The sequence below is a fragment of the Mesoplodon densirostris genome, chromosome 13 (genome assembly GCF_025265405.1).
Source record: "Mesoplodon densirostris isolate mMesDen1 chromosome 13, mMesDen1 primary haplotype, whole genome shotgun sequence".
Classification (NCBI taxonomy): domain Eukaryota; kingdom Metazoa; phylum Chordata; class Mammalia; order Artiodactyla; family Ziphiidae; genus Mesoplodon; species Mesoplodon densirostris.
The window spans coordinates 6,118,666-6,132,496 of record NC_082673.1 but is presented as its reverse complement, the minus strand read 5'-3'; the positions used below and the strand labels follow the sequence as shown (position 1 = coordinate 6,132,496).

The 13,831-nt window shown below is 41.2% G+C and overlaps 1 non-coding gene across 1 annotated transcript; it reads right to left on the bottom strand.

The window, feature by feature from the left end:
* Positions 1-456: 456 nt before the first annotated feature.
* Positions 457-563, bottom strand: LOC132501112 (U6 spliceosomal RNA). The gene has a single exon (XR_009534152.1). It is a non-coding gene; the product is annotated as a U6 spliceosomal RNA (small nuclear RNA).
* Between the last annotated feature and the right edge of the window lie 13,268 nt (positions 564-13,831).

Here is a 13,831-nt window from a genome sequence, read left to right as displayed (position 1 = left end):
CTCTTGTTGGGAGCATGGGCTCTAGGCGCGTGGGCTTCAGTAGTTGTGGCACGTGGCCTCAGTAGTTGTGGCTCACGGGCTCTAGAGCACAGGCTCAGTAGTTGTGGCGCACAGGCTTAGTTGCTCCGTGACATGTGGGATCGTCCCAGATCAGGGCTCGAACCTGTGTCCCCTGCACTGGCAGGCAGATTCTTAACCACTGCACCACCAGGGAACTCCCTGCCATATTTTAGATTCCACATGTAAGTGATATCTTATGGTATTTGTCTTTTTCTTTCTGACTTCATTTAGTATGATAATCTTTAGTTGCATCCATGTTGCTGCAAATGGCATTATTTTGTTAGTTTTTGTGGCTAATATTCCACTGTATATATGTACCCCATCTTCTTTATCCATTCATCTGTTGATTGACACTTAGGTTGTTTCCATAGCTTGGCTATTGTGAATAGTGCTGCTAAAAATATGAAACTCTTCGTGAATTTGTGTGTCATCCTTGCACAGCAGCCATGCCAATCTTCTCTGTGTCATTCCAATTTTAGTATATGTGCTGTCGAAGCTGGCACAGGAATGTTATGTTTTAAGGAGTTGTCTTGTTGATTCTGGGAGAACGTTGGCAGTTAAGCAGGTTATTTCTGCCGATGGAGGAGTTTGGTCAATGTATAATACGCAGATACATAATGCATAGCTGGAGAGAGAGAAGAGGCCAGAGGGCAGAAAAAAATTCTTATGTTTAAATTTTTCTTGTCTTGCCATAAAATATGAATTTTATTTCACACCATCTTTACTCCATTTCTTTCTGCAGATGCCCAAATGTAAGAATTTTGTTTTCTGTCTTTGATTTTATCATGAGATGACATGATACACATTAAATCAATATTTACTTTTTGACTTAGCAGAAATAATATGGATATTATTTCTAGTCAATAATCATAGATCCAATTCATTCTTTTGGATAGCTGAGGAGCATTTTTTTAAGGACAGAGGTGTGTCATAGTATATTCAATCACTCTTCTAATAGAGATTAAGGTGTGCGAGTTGTTTTTTTTTTGGTGGGGGTTGGCTTTTTTTAAAACCATTGGAAACAATACTGAAAGAAATTCTTTGTACATGTGTCCATAAGTACTGAAATATTTGTTTCTATATGTGGAGCCCACAAATTGAAATCATTAGGTCAAATAGTAAGAAATTTTAAGGTAAAATTTTAATAGATATTGACAAATTTATGGTAATGATGTCTATTTATTTTAGTCTTTGTACAACTCTTTTTTCTATTTCAAAAGGTAACTGAAAGAAGTTTTGATTCTAGAAGACTCTCCCATCTTGTTCTTGGGAAATGAGCAAACAGATATGCTATTGTGAAAATATTTGGAGTATAAATATTAGTAAGGGTTGGCTAACTCCTATACAAGCAACCCCAAACCTCAAAGACTTAACCAAGCACTTTTATTTCTTACTCATGTCACAATCCAATGCCACTCAGTAGGGGACGGGAGGAAGGGAGATGTGACATGTTGTGCCCCATGTAGTCACTCAGGACCCAGGCTCCTTCGATCTAAGGCTCCACCCACTTCTAGGTCCTCTGAATTGTCTCCATTTAGTCAGTGAATAGAAAACAATAAGAATTGGGAGTAGGAGGACTTGATGTGCTAGGCTTGGAAGTGGAACACATCCTATTCCATTGGGTAAGAGTCCATTGTCCCAGGGCAGCTGGAAAAGTACCCCAGCTGAGTGCCCAGAAAAAAAGGGTGCAGCATGGGTATTGTACTTCATTTTCAACCTCGATGGGAGTGAAAAGAGTAGTTGTGAGAACAGGATGGAGAGTTATCATGGTAATCAGTAATGAAACCTGCAATAGGATGTAATTTACTAGTGGTCCAAGACAACAGAGGAGATTTTTTGTGTTGGCTGATTTAGGTGAATATGAAAGGGAAGGTGGGCTAGATGGTGCTAGTGTTAAGCTGAAAATCTAGACATAAGCTCCTCATCTTGGCTCCACCATGAGTTCTCTGGGCAAATCACTCCACTTCTTTGGGTCTCGAGTTCTTCAGCTGGATATAGACTTGGAACAGAAATAGGTAAACTCTAAGATGTCTCACTACTCTTAACGGATTGACTGCTAAAATATGTCCTTTTTACCCATTTAGGTTGTGATATTATTAGCTTTTTGAACAGATTTGGAGACATACACTCCAAAGTTACAAATAACAGTAAACAGTCCAGTGTACCATGTTTACTTCTTGTCGTTTGTAAATTTAAAACACATTAGTTCAAGGCTTAAAAGGACATTGTCTTTTCAATTTAGCTTTCTACTTTAGTTTCTGATCATAATACCTACAATTTATTGAGCACTCACTCTGGGCCAAGCCCTTTACTTAGGATATCCTTACAAAAACTATTGGAGGTAAGTGCTGTTACCCCCATCCTCAAGATGAGGGAATTGAGGAGGGGAGATTGAGGGGCTTGACTTAGTGTGCCACGGAGCGGGGTTAGGGAACAGGCATGTCTAGACTCCCCTTGACTTGGAAAGAGTTTCAACAGCTAACGCAGAGTTACTGAAGGTTCAAGGTGGCCTTTCCATTTCTGAGCATATTTTCTCATACATGTGTTTATTGTTGCTTGTATTTTTCATTAGTATTTTTTAAATCTAAAAATGTTGCTATTCTTGATGCTATTGTTTATAGATGTTTATCAAGCTCCTCACTCTTATTCATGTAATATCCAATATCAATCAATTTCAGGGATGCAAATAATAATCTTACTTAAATCATTACTCTAAATGCAAATTTGAGAACCCTTTATAAAATCAGAACTGTCTAAATGAAATTGGAACTGATTATCTTAATAGTTTAGCAGACAAAAATTCTTGAGATAGGAATATAGATTCCATTGCTTTGCTTTTCCTAACCAAGTCATTTTTTTTTAGTACTGGTTTATTTAGTCTGATAACATTTCCAGAGGAAAAATGATCCTAAAGAAAGTGGAGGCTTTGGTCTTTTTTTTTTTAAGTTTTTTTTTTGTTTTTATGTGGATGATATTTTTTAAGTCTTTATCAAATTTGTTACAACACTGCTTCTGTTTTACGTTTTGATTTTTTGGCCATGAGACATGTGGGGTCTTAGCTCCCCAACCAGGGATTGAACCCGCACCCCCTGCATTGGAACGTGAAGTCTTAACCACTGGACTGCTAGCGAAGTCCTGAAGCTTTGGTCTTTATAGTTATGATTCTTTTGAGATATTCCCCATGTACATTTAAGATTGTTCTGTAGGGAAAGTGAAAGTGTAGTTGAATATTTCCAATAAGTAAGAAAATGTTAGATGCTTTTTAAAGGAGTCAGTGGATTTTGCATAACCAACTAACTAGCTTTTATTTGTATAGTTGGATAATAATATATTGGTATTTTGAATTCTGTTGAAACAGAGTAGCCAATATATTCATTCTGTCTAAAGAAGACCCTTGCTCATACTTTACCACGTTTAAGAGGTAAATTTATGGTTAATTTTCTGTGTAACTAATTGCTTTGGCTTATTTAATATTGATTCACAAAAGAAATGTTCATTTTTCTGCCTTTAGAGACACCCCAAGTAAATTACTCTATAAATATTGAATTGCCCAATTATTTATTATACGTTTTTTGTACGTTTACTTAAAATATAAATATTAGCTACAGGAAGATGTATAGTTGACCCGTATACCCTTGAGCTCACATGTGAAGTTCATTTTCTAAAACTTTCAGAGGTTGCAGATTTAATCAGCCTTCCGCTATAACATTTTCTATGGAGATTCATAATCAGCAGTACCATAAAGTACATCACATAGTTCTTGAAACTAGGCAGAGTAAGAACAGCTTAAATTGGAATTATGTCTTTAGTTGAAATATAGTCTCCAGAGTCTAATTAGTGTCATTAGAATGTGGGGTTGGGATAAGCAGTACGACCACTGTCTGTTGTTGGTGCCCAGACTTGCTTTCCAGGTCATACATCCCTTTGATTCAATCTCTTTCTTGACCGAAAAGGGAGCTGGCCAAGGAGCTGTTTTTACTGTCTATTTTCCATTATCACAATCACACAACCGTAAAAAACTAAGATAAGAAACATTTCAACCCTAACAGTGTCTCAACAATGAGCTACTAAATTGCCATGTTCATTTGTTACCTGGCATGAGACCTTCAGATTACTTTACTATCCTTTCAAACCAGTAAGGATTGTGTTTTTGAAGAAAAAAGGGGGTCTTGTACATTTTGTTTCCCCCTTGGTTAAAAGCATCAATATCAGCAATTTGTATCAGTCGGGAAAGAGAAGATTAAAATTATATGGGGTCATGGAGGAAACAAAATCAGCTTACAATTGAAATGTCAAATTCATGCTTCTCTCCACACATTTGTGAGGTGCCTCATTCCCAGACTTCTAGTCATCACCTCACTGCTCTCTGATGCCCACTTGGCTTCACGCTGAGGTCTGACGGGTATTTGTAAATACAGATTTAAAAACATGAATGAAGTTCTGGGTCCAATGAGAGGCACTATAAAACCTGCCACCATGTGTTAGAAGAAATCTGAAGGGCTGATAGGACAGTAGAAATGTCTTCTTCCACATCACTTGGGGAAGCCTACATTTGTCATCAGAAAAAAAAAAAAATAGCCCCCTTCTGGGCTTCCCTGGTGGCGCAGTGGTTGAGAGTCCGCCTGCCCATGCAGGGGACACGGGTTTGTGCCCCGGTCCGGGAGGATCCCACATGCCGCGGAGCGGCTGGGCCCGTGAGCCATGGCCGCTGAGCCTGCGCGTCCGGAGCCTGTGCTCTGCAATGGAGAGGCCGCAACAGTAAGAGGCCCGCGTACCGCAAAAAAAAAAAAAAAAAAAAAAAAAAATAGCCCCCTTCTTCAACAAGAAATCTTGGTAAGAATCTTTCTAAATACAGCATTTTTCTTCAGCTCACCTCAGAGTGACAACTTTTGTACTCTTTAAAAATAGCGTTTACTAGAAGAAGAAGAAATAATCAGGGATAGAGTTTTTGTTTGTTTGTTCTTGTCCTTCTCTCGGTCTTTGGTTTTGGAAGAGCCAAGACTTTGAGAGTTAAGTAGAGATGGTCAGGTGAATTGGGGTGATTTGCTAGAGCCTACGTAGGGCATCTGATAGGCGCAGTTTTCAGCCGTCTGAGAAGTGGAGGGAAGCGGGAATTATAAGCACAGTGGTTACAGAATGTCGTCTCCCCGTGAGCTAGAGCCGGCCTGGAATCACCGAACTCTCTCATGCTGAGTGTCCAGAAGCCGCCGGCAGGATGAGGCCGGGAAAGCACAGCTGCAGTGCCAGCCCCCTGTGACCACCTATGAGATGGGGGCGCAGAACGCACTTTGCATCAAAGACCTTAATGCGGTCTGTGTCACCAGCAAGAAGAATACATGGGCCCGGGAAGCAGGTGGAGGAGAGTCGGCTCTGCTTACCGTCACTTCCAGTGAGCCGCTCTGGAAATTTGTGCTTCCTGTTCCCACAACTCCAGGTTATAGAAATGTAGAGAGCTTGGTTCTTAAAATTGGATTATTTCCGCTGGAGAATACAGCCTTTGTCCCATTGAATTGTAAGCTGCTTCTGCCTCCTGGACACTTCAGACTCCTGTACCAAGGGACCAACAGGCAAGAAGATGCGTCAGTGTCCTTGGTCACCAGGAGGAGGGAGGGCTGCCGTTACACAGCAGAACACAGAGAGACACATTTGCATCAGGTGGTCCCCTTGGGTGCCCTTTTGTACTGTTGCTCAGCTTTGATGGTAAATGGACAAGTGCACAGCCCTGGCCTGAGAAGTGCGTGGTACCCAGGGGCCGAGGCCTCTCAGGGATGAGAGTCTTGGTCACGCCATCAGGTAAGCTACCGAGACTAGCAGAAGTTCTAGTTGAAGGTGATGGAGTCCAGAATGGAGGGTGGAAGAGGGAAGAGGATGAGGTTCAGTTGCAGCCCTGAGACCAGCAGTCCCGGCAGGGGCTGCGGTTCATGCAGCTGCCCTTCCTCTTCCTCCAAAACCCTGAAGGAGCTGCTTCTCAAGCTGGTATGAAGCAGTAGATCTAATGGGGCATGTACTGCAGAGGACCTGACGGGACACCACCCGGATTGCTTCTGGAGGGAGGACTTGCCGGCCCGTTGTCAGCACACAGCCTCCGGCTGCCAGCTCCTCCAGAGTTTGCTCAGCTCTAGAGGCACCTCCTTCTTCTTCTTGATTCTGCTTCCCCGCCCTCCCACCTCCGGGTGACGATCCCCAGTAAACATCCTGCATGCCTGTCTCCATCGCAGCATCTGCCTCTGGCGACTCCGCCAGTGGCATTTAGCATATCCAAATGCTTTTAAATGTCTCTGGGGAGGAGTTTGATTTCAAATGGCACCTGATCATTGAGCCATTCACACTTCCATGGAAATAACCATGCAGACAAAGCAAAGAATAAAAGTGCACAACATTGATAAACAAACTCTTACCATGTTAGGAACTTTTACTGACTGCAAGGCCAGTGAGACTGGATTGAAATGTTGGGTTGGTACAGTTGAAAAACCTCACGCGGTTTCCTTGGGTAGGTATGGCAGTGGCCGATGCAAGTGATGCACTACCATGGTCATGGCACAGTGGTGTGGCTCACTGACATCTCAGCCAACTGTTCCGGTAAATTACTAAACTATGAAAATGAGTACCTTGCTAAGCCTTGCGTTGCTGGACACTGAGGGCTAGTCCTGCTGCAGACTTTAGGGAAGGTCCATGGAGTGGGTCATTGGGTCCTAGTAAAGGCTTCTTACTGGGGGGAGGGGTGTTGTTGCAGATCCTTTTGAAGGTTTAATAAATGCTTTTGACCTCAGCCATGGACAAATGTACACACTCACCTACTTTTACATAAAACTGAAGTTTGTCTATGATTCTGCCAGGGATCCACGGATCCTTGCTTAAAGAATGCCTGCAATAGGAATTTGACCATTTTTAAGTGTAATTTTCCAATAACAGATATTAATAAAAACTGATCCTGAATTAAGGAATAATCTATTAGATGCTATTTTTCATTTGATGTTTTTCTTGGATTCAAATCCTGACTCTGCCATTTACTTATGGTATGACCTTGGGCAAGTCAGTTAACCTCTCAATGCCTCCCGTTTCCTCAGCTATAAAATAGGGGTGATAATCATTCCTGCTTCACAGGGAGAGTGTAAAAATAAATGACAATACAAGCTTAAAACAACGTGGGCTCATAAGCTCTCCCAGGCTGTCGCCCCCGTTGTGGCTGGCGGTGGGTTGTGTAACCTGCTGCCACTCCTTCTTTGTCCAAGTGAAGATAAAACGCACTTGTAAATTTCTCGTATGTGACAATTTGTAGAGAAAAGGCAATTCTCAATTCCATACTTCACTGCGGTGTTCTGTTATTCAGGACAGCATAGTAAATAGGACTTGGTTTCCATGGACACTGTGCAGGGAGGTTCTGCAAGACGGTACACGTGGTGCCATCAACTACCTCGATGCAATACCAGAAAGTCCAGATTTATTGCACTCCACTCGCCACGATGCAAGTTAAGTGGTTTTACACAGTGATGTGGCAGGTTTTCTGACATCAAGCTGAAGGTAGGAATGAGCCATTAACTAAGTCTTCAAAGGTTATATGAGGCATTAGAAGGGATTTAGGTGGTGGCTTGTTTATTTAATACAACTTCTAAGAAAAAGAAGCCCCTTCTTAAATTTGTCCTTGGGATAATGTGGAAGGAAGCTATCACAATACAGATCTTTTGATTGAAGAAAATCAAACAGAACCCAGTTGGTAAATGGAAAGAGGTGGAGATTAGCTATAATATTAATAAGATGTTCTTTGATTTTAATTACTTATTTAGTTCTCTTCCCCCTGAAAAGGCTTAACTAGACATGGTCTATATAGGAACATTTAGAAATAAAATGAGAGTTTCCAAGGCCTTCAAGATTGTCCAAGAGCACAGAGAAAGAAACGGCAAAGAATATCATACCCACGTTTACCTCCAGAGGGAAATGGAAGAGACAAAATTTCTGTAATTGGATTTTCTCCAGAACACGTCAAGAGTACTTGCTTTTGCAAAAATGTTCATGGGCCATTAATCATAACCTGAGAACTGTATCTCACCTGAAAACCAAAAGATCCTCCTTTGGCCGTGGCCCAAATGAATTCCAAACAGCATAGAACGTTTTGTTTTCAATTCCCCACGTGCTTATTATTGACACAGCTCTGAACATCTCCAAAAATAAATCCCATTTACCCACACGGCAAGCACTTTCACCCTAGAACACTTTTTTCCTTGGCATCAATAGCAAGACCACACTCTCTTCAAATGTTCCCAACATATAGATCCCTTGGGACATGAAACATCAGAAGTGGACCAAGCCCTTCCAGAATGTCCTAGCACTAAGGCCCTGAGTGCCCAGAACCATGGCAAAATGTCAGCTGGAAGACACCCTTCCCTACCTTCTAAGGTCCTGAGAGCATCCTGATGCTTTCTGAAGAGCTGTGCCTACATGTTAGGCTCTCCAAGGACCCCTCCAGAATGTTTATCCAATTCTACAAAGACATCATCTAAGCCATGGGGAGTTTGGCTCTGACCCTTTATTCCATACCCCTCCCAAGGGGCAGGGATTTGGTAGAGGCAGAGGTATTTGAACCTTCCCTTGACAAGCCTGTGTATCCTGTAGAGTAGCAGCTTCTTACCGTCACATTTTGTGTATTTTTTAAAGCCACATATTTTAAGCTTGTTTCCCCAAGTTTTGTCTGAGATGGTGCCTACACTCTTAAGATGGATATAAAATAAATTACATGGAACATGAACGTGTATAGTTTAGAGAGACTTTTATATTTTAGAGTAAGAGCATAGTTTTGTAGTATTATCTTGAACTTCTAGAACCTTCTATAGCTATTTTATAATCATAAAGATTTTACAATCATCTTAATTAGTAATTCCTCTTAATAGTTTGAGAAACCACTTATCATCTGCATCTTGTCCTTGTGCAAACCGCATGTAGAACCAGAAATAGAAGTTGTGCCTTTAAGCTTTCTCCTTGCAATTTATTCCGTCATGCAGGGGTACCTCAGTGAGTCGCGTCTGCCCACAGATCATCACAAAGCTTCTCCAAGAAGGTCTCTTCATTCCCCCAAACCAGATTCCCCTATAGGGAGGCAGTGATGAGAGAAAATGTCAGGACTGCCCATTTATGTTTAAATATTATCTTTACAGGAGCCTGTAAACGAAACCTCCTGGGGTTTCTGGCTGCAAGCGGCTGGAATTTACAATGCTTGGGTTCAGGTCTCTTGATAAACAAGAACTAGGTATGTGGGGCAGTCTGGCTACACTGATTTGTAAGATCAGAAAACACCTAGCCCTGCAGTTTGAAAAATGATGAAATGCTGTTCCTCCAGACAAGGGTTGTGGGTTTATGGCCTATGCTGTCTGTGCTCAGGGTATTTTCACAGACGGTACAAAGCAGCGAAGGAGGTTTCTTCTCTCCAGCCCAGACAGACAGAAGTGATTCCTTTCTCCTTTCTGGTTGGTAACCTAATTACTTTACGTCAGACGCGGCGTCTTTAGCCTAGCATGTTTCACAGCCTTCCGTGTGAGGATGACAAACAGCACTTATTTCACTTCCCAAGTAAATGTGAATCGCCCCCTAGTCCCATCAAGGGAGGTGTTGCACTTTTGTGCCCAGTCTTATTTAAATGAGCCTTAAAATCCTCAGCTGCGTAGCTAATATGGGTCACGATATTGATTCCCTTGGTTTTGGCTGTGAGTGGCTTTTTTATGAAAAGCATTGACTCAGCTGTTCAACTCAGCTGAGCTACTTTACATGCTCTGAATGTGTTGCTATTGCTGCTGAGTAGTGAAAATCAAAGCGGATCCTCTAGTCATTGCAAGTCTCTTCAGATTACTGTGGAGGTTTGAGTTCTGGGAAGAGAAAAATTGCTTTCATCACCCTGGGGTCTGGCTTCTCCACCGCAGAATCACATATTTTGAGGAAAGATTTTGCCATATGTGATTTATTATAAGCTTTCAGGGAGGGTGTTTATAAACCTTTCACTGACCACGTTGGGACCACCATTCTCTTGCACAGATAGCCAGCTCAGCCATGAAGATGAGCTGCTGTGACTTTCTTTGGTTGTCTCTTTTTGATAAAAAAGTTGATCAAAAATTACTGATTAGTCAGGGTGCAGAGATCTTGATAAACATGATTCCACAGTGTGAATAAACAAACAAAAAACACCAAACTATTCACTTTGGGGATGCAGATGGTAAATTCCTTGGGGTCAGAGATGGCTGGGTCAATAATAGTTCGGTGGATACCGGAGGATTCAATAAGCATCTTTATCATTGACATCATGATCAAGCTCTTAAGTACTAGTCTTGGGACCACTAGCGCTAGTGCTCTCGGAGACACTAGTTACCATTAACCATTCTTTGGGAATCAAGCAAGGGCAGTGACTTCCTGCAAAACATTAAATGTAGATGGTGTAATTGACTAAATGATATCAGGTCCTCTGGGAATTCATTCATCTCCCTTGGCTGAGCCCTGGCCTTAGGTCCTCAGGGACTTGACAATAAGGTAAATAGCTGGTCTTGGAGAGGCTCATTTGCTCTTTCTTATTATGGAGATCACATCCTTGAATGCCAAAAGGTTTCCCACTGACAGTTCCCAATATAAGGTTCAGAAAAGTCCAATCTCAAAAATATATACACGTTCCAAAACCTACACAGAAGTGATATGCTTCAAATTGCCACAGGGCTGGACGACGCAGCCTGGCATAGGTCTGGGAATGCCTTCACTTTATCTGGAATATAGCAGATGCTCCAGCGTTAGGATAATTGTTTCTAACCGACTTAAAAACAATAGCTGTACTACAGTAATCTACTCTGCTGCGTTCCAAATATTAGCAGCCATTTATTGGAATGACCACAGGACAGGCACTGTGGACAGTTTTACATACAGTGTTTATTTTAATTGTCACAAAACTCCGGGAGTTAGATGTTATTCTCCCCATTTTATAGAAAAAAAAAAAAAAGAGAAAGAAAAGTTAAGTCTCTGGCCTAAGGCCACATAGCTAATAAGTATACAGTCATGTTCTGAATAAAAATTGATTTGATTCCAAAAACAGGACTTTTATGCTAAACCTGTGCTGTCTGATGTGGAAGCTATGTGACCAATAGCCACCAGTGGCGGCTGAGCCCTTGAACTGGGAAACGTGGCTGGTCCAAGTTCAAATGTGCTGTACGCACTGGATTCAAAGACTTAGTATGAGAAATCTATATGTAGTATCTCAATAATTTTATGAGTTGACATTTACTAATGTTGACATGATAATATTTTGGATATATTAGGTTAAACAAAATGCATTATTAAAATTAATTTCATGATAATCAGGGGACTTCTATGCTTTTCAGCCCTCTCCCTGACGGTGCTTTATTGTGGTCAACTGAGTGTTTACTCCTTAAGACTGAATCCGAACCACCATTTTAAGGCATCTTCAAAAACCTCAGCAAATTTTTCAGATCAGACACCCTGCTCCGTTCAAAAAACCATAATCCTGAACGCTTGCTGATACCACCTGGGGAGACAGGCAATAAAGATCAGTGAGACATGTTCGCTTATCTCTGAGTTGGACATTCTATCTTCAGAAGCATCTTTAACCTGATTCTTAGAGAAAAAGACACGCCCAGGATAAGGCACGGCAAAAAAGCATCACTCTCCAGATTCCAGGCCAGTTGTGTATCTGTCTTCTGTCATTGATTTTATTGTGCGAGGAGTTTGAGTTTCTTTATTGTCATAATGCATATTTTTGCATGTTGTTTATTATTGTTGATCAGATAATTTAATTGTGTTCCACATTCAATCACGGAGGATGAATCCAAGACTTCCAATAATAATGAATCCCCCAAGTTCCGTAATGGATTATTTTCTCTTTACTAACATGTAATGTGGATGAGGCAACTGAATCTGTCTTATTGCAAACCAGTCCAGACCAGAGACTCACCAGCGTGGTCTGGTACAAAGGACTAAAGTGCTAGGTGACTTTCTAAGTCCATGCATAGGAATCAACTATTTTCTAAATAGGAACAAGCCAGCTACCAGAAAATTGAGAATTATTGCCTATAATCCAGGAATATAGAATAAAATCTATATTTTCTAATACAGACTAATGTCCAAGCTAAGGTTCTATGTGGGGTTTTTTCGGTCTGAATGTATGATTACTAGCGTGAATTTTTTTCCCAGAGAAATATTGATTTATAAAATGCTTTCAGCTAACTAAATGGTCAGGCAGCTCCTAAAACAGTTGCTTTGTCCAGCAAGTGCTCATACGATGCTCTCCCTCCAGAGGATTTACTTCTGAAAAGGAGTCCCATAGAAACATTTAACAACCTATTGACTCTAATTCGCAATTAACAATTCCTATGATAAATGATAAATATAAGTGCAATCCCCTTAATTAATTCTTATCACAAAATCTACAGATGATGGGATAGAATATATGAATATTTAACAAGCAGTTCTTGTGGTTGAGGGTTGGAGGCTTGGAGTGATTTGCAGTGTTTAGCTATGTTCTTGGTGTTAATAAACCCACCATGGCTGATTTCAGGCTACCGACATGACCTCACAGATGGTGGAGCTGGGGAGAGATGTACAGTGGCCACCATTAAATAGTATTTCTACCATCTAGATGCAAGTAAAAAGTAAAGAACCTCAAGAGGATAGAGCAGAGTAAAATGACATTAAATAATTAGAAAACGTTGAGTTTTAAGTGTTTGTACCTTTTTATAGAATATAACAATGTAATATTATGTAATCATACAGATTACGTGACTTTTAATGATGGTCATGTCTAACAACCAGTTTGAAAATTTCCTAAAGATTTCACGGTCGGTTCTTGTGCCCTAGAGTGAGCTGGCTCCAGCATATCATGACTTTCAGAACTAAGTCATATTTTTCTTACGAAAATAAGGTTTCATTTTTAAACGATGACAATGTAAAGGGTCTTTGGTTAATGTCCATTGCTGCGTCTAGATTAGTACTTTCTAGACACACTGTTTCACTCAGCAACCCCTTCATTGTTCTTATGGCACCTTTAACACACATCTTCAGTGAATGGGATCTAGTGAGGAAGGACATGATGCCGTGAACAAATGTTTGATCCTCGGTCCTTGGTATTTCGGTATCACCGGCCCTCCCCTGCAGGTTGTACCTACCATGTGACAAATGTGTCCAGTCCCTGTACTGTTCCATTTGCCCCGCCCCATCCATACCACGCCCCCAAGGCTGCCCTAGCTGTCCAGACCAGGGGTGCTTCCCCTTCCAACCCGGGATGTCATGTTCGAAACAGAGACTTCATGAGCCGCTGTAACTTACCTATCCTTTCTCCTCCTCCTTTTTTTGACAAAAGGGCAAATATAAAATAAATTTCTAATTATTAAATGGAGCATTTAACTCTAGGTTTGCCAAAGCCTCTTAAACATCTTTGGGAAACTTCCCAGGATGTAACCTAACACGGCGTCTCTGGAAACACAATTTTATGAAATATTTCATTGGGTGGGTATGGCCATTCGTCTGCTACTCCTCTTTTTCCACATGCTCCCTTAATAGTTTTATACTGTCTTACAAAGCCAACTATGAAGATGGCGTGGATGTTTATAACTCAGAGTCACCATCCATTGTGGTTTGCCTGAATTAGCTCCAATGTATGTTTATTGTCCTGGGGTAATTATTAATCATGTCCAGCACACTCTCAGCGGGGTCCTGGTTTGGATGGAAAGTTATCTACCTGGTCACTCTTTCCCTAACCCAGCCATGATTCCTTTTTCTGACCCCTGACCCT